This window comes from Petaurus breviceps, unplaced genomic scaffold (genome assembly GCF_028583685.1).
Source record: "Petaurus breviceps papuanus isolate PSGF00001 unplaced genomic scaffold, PetGlider_PUasm1.0 64, whole genome shotgun sequence".
Classification (NCBI taxonomy): domain Eukaryota; kingdom Metazoa; phylum Chordata; class Mammalia; order Diprotodontia; family Petauridae; genus Petaurus; species Petaurus breviceps.
The window spans coordinates 8830813-8839793 of NW_027186428.1; the positions used below are offsets into that span (position 1 = coordinate 8830813).

General features: G+C 38.5%; 3 protein-coding genes across 13 annotated transcripts in view; all 3 read left to right on the forward strand.

Annotated features, from left to right (window-relative positions):
- Positions 1-8981, forward strand: part of MTA1 (metastasis associated 1) — a 279124-nt gene that overhangs the window by 159983 nt on the left and 110160 nt on the right. The gene's annotated exons all lie outside the window — the stretch shown is intronic.
- Positions 1-8981, forward strand: part of CRIP1 (cysteine rich protein 1) — a 311632-nt gene that overhangs the window by 87730 nt on the left and 214921 nt on the right. The gene's annotated exons all lie outside the window — the stretch shown is intronic.
- The window catches only part of CRIP2 (cysteine rich protein 2), a 258552-nt gene that overhangs the window by 87730 nt on the left and 161841 nt on the right, over positions 1-8981 (forward strand). The gene's annotated exons all lie outside the window — the stretch shown is intronic.

Genomic DNA, 8981 nt, shown 5'->3' on the forward strand with positions numbered 1-8981 from the left:
CACATAGTGGTTAAATTTAACAATTCTTTTGAGAAGCAACAAGTTCTACCAGCCCTCAGGAGAAATGCCTAATACAAAACAAAGGACATTTGAATACCACAAGACTATTCTACACCTACTAGAAGAAGAAGGGATGTAAAAACATGTTCAAAGAACACTGAAACTTACCTAGGGTGACCTGTCCTGCAAATCTTAACCTAACCATAACAGGACAAAAGAAGAACCACGATGAAAAAAAAAATGAATGATAATGAAGACTTTGAACATTTTTAGAAGGAAAACCATAACTGAAGAGATTTATTTGCTTTTTCAATACTCCAAACAACAGAAATGAAGGAGTGAATAAATGCAGACAGCAACAGCAACAACATTTACAACCAAAAGACCAGTAAGATACATCTTTCTAAAGCTGTTTTCTAAACAGATGCCAATTTTCATCTGGAGGAACAAAAAGTCAAGAATATCAAAGGAATCAATTTTTAAAAAAAGGAAGTTTTCCAAAGATACATACTGACAAAGTTGTGAAGGTTGAAACTTGGTAGAGGTAACAGTGAGGAGGGGGACAGGGATTATTGATGGAACCTGGTGACATTTTGAAAAAGAGGCCTTACTTTGAAAGTGGTAGGAGGTTACACTGATGAATGTCCCTATAGAGGACATTACCCTATAGGGTGAAGGTTGAGGGCCTTTCAGTGGAAAAGGCCTGGGGGATTTGTTGCCTCTAAGTCTGCTTGTTTTGACCAGGTGGGTGTTGGAACCCCTGGGTACAACTGGCATTGAGAGCGAGAATTTATGGAGACAAAGAGGAGATTTATAGGCAAATGTTAGGGGACCAGGGGAGGGGGAGGGGAGGGAGAAGATCTACAAGAAAAGCCATTAGGGTGAGACCCTACAATGGGGCAGTATCCTCTCTAACACTGGCAATAATCAACATTGTTCTGAGAATGAGGCATGATGGGAAAGGAGATTCCATGCAGTAAGCCTTAAAAAATCGTGGCAGAAAGTGCTTATATAGGAAAGAGCCTACCTTGGATGCTCTGATTTTGTGAAAAGCACAAAGAAAAAAGAGATCAGATGATGTTAGAGGTCTTAACAGAATGTTTATAATAAAGAGAAAGAAAAGAAAATAGATGAAAGTTGGAGAAATCCTTTTTGAAAAGGGATGCAAAATGTGAAATTTTAATAAGCTATTGAAAAGGATTAGCTTAACTGGTGAGAGGAAGGGGAGTCAGCTTGACTGAGGAAGAAAGAGGGGAAGAGAGAGACAACTAGGTAAAGCAAGAAACAGGAACTAATAAAGCTCAGGGACGGAGGGGTAACAAATGAGAAGAAGGGGATCAGTGGTGAGGGAAAAGAGCCAGTGGGAACAGGAACACCTTTAAAAAGTAACTAAAGGGAAAACCTAAAAAAGACTTACATGAACTGATACTGAACAAAGTGAGCAGAGCCAGGAGACATCTTATTTATTAATTTATTTCTAGTTTTCAACATTTACTTCCACAAGATTTTGAGTTCCAAATATACTCCCCATCTCTCCCCTCTACCCACCCCCAGAGGGTGTGCATTCAGATTATACCTCTGCCCTCTCTTCGATCAACCCCTCTATCTAACCCCCTGGCTTTTATCTCCTTTTCCCCTACTTTCCTATAAGGTAAGAGAGGTTTTCATACCCAATTGAGTATGTATGTTTCCCTCCGTAAGCCATATCAGATGAGAGTAATGTTCACTCATCCCCTCTTACCTCAGCCCCCTTCCCCTGTAAAAGTTTTTTCTTGCCTCTTTTATGTGAGATAATTTACTCCATTCTACCTCTCCCTTTCTCTTTCTCCCAGTATATTCTTCTCTCTCACCCTTTAATTTTATTTTTTAGATATCATCCCTTCATATTCAGCTCACCTGTGCCCTTTGTCTATGTATATATTCCCACCAATTACTCTAATACTGAGAAAGGTCTCATGAGTTACAAATATCTTTCCATGTAGGAATGTAAATAGTTCAACTTTAATAAGTCCCTTAGGATTTCTCTTTCCCTTTTACCTTTTTATGCTTCTCTTGAGTCTAGTATTTGAAAGTCAAATTTTCTGTTCAACTTTGGTCTTTTCATCAAGAATGCTTGAAACTCATATATTTCATTGAATGACCATATTTTCCCCTGAAGGATTATATTCAGTTTTCCTGGGTAGGTGATTCTTGGTTTTAATCCTAGCTCCTCTGACCTCTGGAATATCATACTCTAAACCCTCTGACCCTTTATTGTAGAAGCTACTAAATTTTGTGTTATCCTGACTCTGTTTCCACAATACTCGAATTGTTTCTTTCTGGCTGCTTGCTTGCAATTCTCCTTGACCTGGGAACTCTGTAATTTGGCTACAATATTTCTAGGAGTCTTCCTTTTGGGATCTCTTTCAGGAGGTGATCAACAGATTCTTTCAGTTTCTATTTTGCCCTCCAGTTCAGTAGCATCAGTACAGTTTTCCTTGATAATTTCTTGAAAGATGATGTCTGGACTCTTTTTTGATCATGGCTTTCAGGTAGTCCAGTTATTTTTAAATTATCTCTACTGGATCTGTTTTCCTGGTCAGTTGTTTTCCAATGAGATATTTCACATTGTCTTCTATTTTTTCATCCTTTTGGTTTTGTTTTGTAATTTCTTGATATATCTTAAAGTCATTAGTTTCCATTTTCTCCATTCTAATTTTTAAGGAAAATTTGGTTGGATCGTTTCACAATTTTAGCAACAAGTAATTAGTGTCCTAATTTTTTCATATCCCCACTGGCATTTCTCATTTTTCCCTTCTGTTACTTTACCCAATCTGATAGGTGTGAGATGACAGCAAGTTGTTTTAATCTTTTTTCAGTCTCTTCACTTGGTTGTGAATTCATCTTTTTCATACATGATGATGGCAGTTTTATTTTTAAAAAATCAAATTTGATAATGTCTTATCTGGGTAGCTATGTGGTGCATTGGCTAGAGCACTGGACCTGGAGTTAGGAAGACTCTTCTTCCTGGGTTCAAATCTGGCCTCAGACACAACAGCTGGTCAAGTCATTTACCCTAGGCAAATCACTTAACTCCATTTGCCTCAGATTTCCTTATCTGTAAAATGAGCAGGAGAAGGAAATGGTAAGCTACTCTAATATCTTTGTTAAGAGAATTCCAAATGGGGTCAGGAAGAATCAAATATAATTGAAAAATGACTGAACAGTGATATAGCTATGTTATTGTTTTTTATGTTGTTGAATCTTTTTTTAATATTTCAATTATAATTCATATATTCGTAATTCAATTAAGATCATTAGTTCCATTTTTTTTTTTCAATTTTCAGTTTTGTTAAAATCTCCTTTGATTTTAAGGATTTCTTATTTGGGTTTTTCATTGAAATTTTTTATTTGTGGGTATCCAATTTTTTAAATTGCATACCCAACTCTTTTATGCGATCTTTTACTAATAAAAGAGTTTTAGAGATATAAAATCTTCCTTTAATACTGTTTTGACTGTGTCCCACACATTTTGCTATGTTGTCTCATAATTTTTAATGTAATCAATAATTTATTCTTTGATCCACCCATTATTTAGGATTAGAGTATTTACTTTGCAGTTTATTTTTAATCTTTTTCTTCAAAGACCATTCTTAAAATATAATTTTTATTATTTGGTCATTAAAAGAGTTTATTTAATATTTCTGCTTTTTAGCATTTGCATGTGCCTTTCTATTTTCATTTATTATTATTCAGAGGAATAGTATTTTTCTAAGATTTTCTTCAAATCCCTAACTTGTTTTTGTTTAGTTTTTGATTCAGTTTATCTAGGTCTGACATCCTCCACTGTTGTTATTTAATTGTTTTTGTTTTCCTATAACTCATTTTACTTTTAAAAATTTATTGCTATTCCAATTGTTGTATATATATTAGTATTGGTTTAGAACCTTTAAGGAAAATGTAACTTCTCTTTTAATCATAACTTTTTTGGTTTTGCTTTTTGTTCAGTGTCATGATTGCTAGTCATGCTATTCTTTTTTTTTTTTTTTCACTTTGGCTGAAACATAATGTATTCTGCTTCAGCTTTTTATTTTAATTCTGTTTGTATCTTTCTGTTTTGATATATTGTAAACATCATATTGTTGTCTGGTTTCTAGTCCATTTTCCTGTCCTCTTCCTTTATCTTGATTCTGTGCCTGAGATGTATTTTTTTGTGCAAATTCATAGTTGTTTTGGGATCATTCTCTTCTTCTATGTTTATGTCTTGAACATCATTGTCAATATAATACCTTTTTAATGGTAGGATTCTTTTTCTATTAGTTTAGTCATCATGCTACCTCCTGACTTCAAACTTGTTACTCAGAATGGCTTTGCACTCTTCTGAAGGGAAAGTCTAGGCTGGTCCTCTTGCTGCTTTCTTGGGGCTATTGAATGTTATGTTATTCTTAGATTGCAGAGCTAGCTCATGCTGAGGACTTGCAAACTTCCAATGTTCCCAAGTGGTCTGATCCAGGGAAGAGTCTGATTTCTACTCCCTCTGGTCTGAGCTCTACAAGTTCTTGACCTTGGTTTGGGGGTCTGAGCATTAATAGACTGCTGCTTGATTGTAACTACTTTCAGCCAGGAGGAAGATCTTCTGGTTCAGAGTAATGAAACTGTAGGGTCCCTTCTGATATCGCTGCCCTGGTTATTCTTCTGCACATTTCAGACTGGGCTAGAAGGTAGAAAAGAGATACCACTTTCCTCCTTGGGTCTGAGCTACATACTATTTACTTCTGAACTTGATCTTCTCATAGTGTACTGCCTCAGGACTATAACCTTTCATTTCCCTGTGGAAAGGTGCTTGTGCACCTTTGGTGTCCACCTGATTCACCCAACTCTCATGTGTGGCTCTAAGAAGCTGTAGAATGCACAGTTACTATACCCAGGTAAACAGTCTCAAAAAACAATCTAAACCAGGTTGAAGATAACTGATATGCCTCAAACTCATTGATGAGTAAGGGGGGGGTGGTTACTCTAAGCTTGTAAAAATTTTCCCCAGAGGAATGGTCAGATGACAACAGTTTGTTCCAATTGCCATGAAGGCAGCAGATGCTATGGAATGATTAGAACTTTGTCAGACATCATCTTGCCTGGGTCATTGCCAGTTGTCTTGACTTTAGTCCTGCTACTGGACTCTGATGTCTCAGGAAGAGGAGGGAGTTGAGGCCAATGACTTTGTGCAGCTTTGCAGCACTGAAATCTAATTCACACCGAAGTCAAGACATCATCTGTGATGTCATTGGTCCTGTTCAAAAATGGAAGATAAACAACACTGTGACTACAACCCTGTCACACACGGTCTCCTCACTTCAACTTGGATCTAGGACTTAAAACTGGGTAATCAGCCGCAAAGCTCCCAATTGGCACCTTTTCTTGTACATTGCATGATGTTAAGGTTTCTTAGTGTGGGTCTTAGGCTTCTCTTTTTTTTTGGTGCATAGCCTCTCCCTGAAATGTTCTATGCCTGACCTATCTCAGTGGTGCCCAGACCTTTTGCTGACTGGAGGGGAGGGGTGGGGTTGGGGAGGTAAAGACTCTACACTTTTCCTTGAATTTTCCATGATGGATTTGGTCTGGTGGATTTTCCTAGGAGTTTTCTTTTGGGGATCTTTTTCAGGAGGTGATGGGTGGATTCTTTCAACCTCTATTTTGCCCTTTGGTACCAAAACATCATGGCAGTTTTCTTTGAGAACTTCCTGGAGGATGATTTCTAGGTTCTTACTTTGGTCATGGCTTTCAGGTAGTCCACTAATTTTTAAATTATCTCTCCTGGATCTATTTTCCAGGTCAGTGGTTTTTCCCATGAGATATTTCACATTGCCTTCTATTCTTTCATTTGTTTGGATCTGTTTAACAGCATCTTGATTTCTCATAAAGTCATTAGCTTCCATTTGCTCCAATCTAATTCTGAAGCCATGATTTTCCTCAGTGAGCTTTTGAGATTCTTTTTTCATCTGACAAATTTGGCTTTTTAAGGCATTCTTCTCCTCATTGCCTTTTTGAACCTCTTTTGCCATTTGAGTTAGTCTGTTTTTTAAGGTATTATTTTCCTCAGTCAGGCTGTTGATTCTCATTTTGTAATTTTCTTGCATTTCTCTTTTCTCATTTCTCTTCCCAATTTTTCCTCCACTTCTCTTATCTGCTTCTTAAGGTCCTCTATGGCCTGTAACCAGCTTGTATTTTCCTTTGAAGCTTTTGGTACAGGAGTTCTGACTTCACTGTTTTCCTCCTGTTCCATGCTTTGCTCCTTTTTGTTCCCAAAATAGGAGTGTAATGTTGGAATCTTCTGTCTGCTTTGTTTCCTTTGCCTGCTCATTTTGCCACTCAATTACTTGACTTTTGGGCTTTTTGCCACAGTAGGACTCTGCCACCAGATAGGGGAGCTTTCGTCCCAAACGCTGGGGTTTTCTCAGCTGCTGGAGGTATTAGATGGGTGCCCTCTCTGAGGTCTCCACACGCTCTGGCAAGCTGGATACACAACCCAGGACCTCCACCCTAGACTACAATCCAGATCCAAGCACGTTAAAGCAAGAGCGATTACCCCTCAGACTGGTGCTTGGTCCTCTACACTCTGCAGGCCAGGAGCTGAAGCAGCCACGTGGCACTGGCTGGCTGTGCCTGTGTGTAACAGCAAGCACCCCAGCTTCCCCAGGATGTCTGCCAACACAGGTTCTTGGATCTGCTTTGTTAAAGGAAAGCAACTCAAAATGGGTTAACAAGCTTACTTTAATCAGTCAGACATGTATCATTTACCTTGTTCAGGGGAAAAAGGTCAGCACCCCAAACTTCAAAATATACAGACAGAATTATCAAGACATTAACAGATCAAGTAGACAGCTTTCCAAACTGTCCAACCATTACATCCATACCCAGTCAACATCTGGGTTTCCACATCTGGGTTTTTCAAAGCCGAGGGACTCTCAACAAGGGCTTCCCAGAATTCAGATCAAATCACAGAACACTTCTCAAAGTGAGTCCCAAAACAAAGCTACACATCAGGGCTTATATAGCCTTCTCCTGGCTCAGAGAATGTAACAACCTTATTGACTCACTGGCCAATCAAGAAGTATCTACTGAAAAACAAGCCTCCCACCCCAGGCTTCAGGTGCACTTTAGCCTAGGGGCAGGGAAGATCTTCCAAATTTGCATTCCCATTACACTGTGGCTCAGTGGCTTTTCGCCCTCAGGGGCAAAAGCCACACACTCCCACTTACTGGTCCCAAAGTCCAGACTGCACTGACCTCTCACTTTGTTCTCTGCATCTGTGTGTTGATAAATCTGGAAAAGGCCACAGCTGCTGCTGATCTGGAGTCCCTCTGGCTGGTCAGGTCTGCCCTGGGGCTAAAGCCTGGGCTTGGGGCTGGGCTTGGCTCCCAGAGTGCTGCTTTGAATTCCTGCCTGCCTGCCAGGCTGTCCTCAGCTGAAGGTTAGTTCCTCTGTGTCATTTTGTGGGTTCTGCAGTTCCAAAGTTTTTTTAGAGTCCCCTTTTTACATGGATTGGGGAAGGTGGAAGCTGGAGCCGCGGGAAGGTCGTGCTTCTACTCCGCCATCTTGGCTGTGCCCCTCAGTCTGGTGGGTTTTATGTTTGTTTGGTTGTTTTTGGTTTTTTTTTGGAAGAGTTTGGTGTTCAGTTGGGCTGTACTTCCTTCTCCATCATGTTGGCTTTCCCTCTCTATCACTACTCTTTTTGAGTTCTTTTCCATCTTTTATTAAAGTCTTATGCAGATGGAATCAAATGGCTTGACCTTTAAGAGGTAATATGTTGCACTGGAAAAAGCTATAGTTTTGAAGACCTGGGTTTTCATCCAGATTCTGATACTACATCTGTAAATTTGGGCAAGTTTTTTCACCTTTCTAGGCTTAAGTTTCCTCACCTGCAAAATGAGGAAGTTGGAATGGATGGATAATCTCTTAAATATCTTTCAGCTTTAAATTCATGGTCCTCTGATTCCTTGTAAACCTACCCTGATTTGATGACAGTTGTCTTACTCAGATTTAATATAGATATCATTTTGCTTTGTAAGTTGCCAGTATTCTTATCATGTGTTATTGTGTGAGGAAGCTATCTTTTTGATGTCTTTCTTTCCTATGGGATTGTTATTTAAGCCTTAACCCTGTTTAGCAAACTAGAATATAATACCCCTCAAACTTTTTCACCCTTTCTTCTGAAAGGAAAATTTCACATTAATAACACACCACTGATTTTGCCAGAATAATCTTTACACTTGTGTGTATTCAGGCACCATTTTTTTTTTTTGCATATATCTCCATGATGCTTCAAATTTGCAGAAGAAGCAGTGTGTTTTCTTGACTCTGGAAAAACATACTGAGCCCCAGAGAACATTTTTTCAAATTTAATTTAATTTTTTATTTTGCTATTAGCTATTTCTACAGGAAGTCTTTTAATAGGATATGCTACACTGATTGAGAGGCGCTCAGTATTCCATCCCTTGAGTCCCCAGAAGATGGGTAGTTCAGCCTACTTGTCCTCATTTACAGTTTGGTTCTTAATAAGTTCTTGGTTCATCATTATTATATGATAGTTTATATAGAGAGAGCCATACATTTTACAGAGCCCTTTCTGTATAACAAGGAAGGCAGCACAAAGAGGGATTACAGCTTATGGTAAGCTTATAAAGGGACTTAAAAAGTTTATAGCTTTATGCATGAGGAACATGAAGTCTTGTTGAATGAAACAAGTCAGACCATATCATGAAGCTTGTCAGTGGATGGGCTGAAAGTCAGGAATTCTATTTTCTTGTCTAGTGTTTTTTTGTTATGCCATAGGCCTTTCCTACCCAGTTATTATCCGCTCTTTTAGGACAGAAGGATGAAGTTTAGTTGTTGAAACTATAATATAATTATCAGGTGAGGACATTTTTGAGAATAATGCATTACAAACTTTACCATGGGATCCCTGACACATATTCTAACATCACCCCTCAATTTATAGCTAAGAA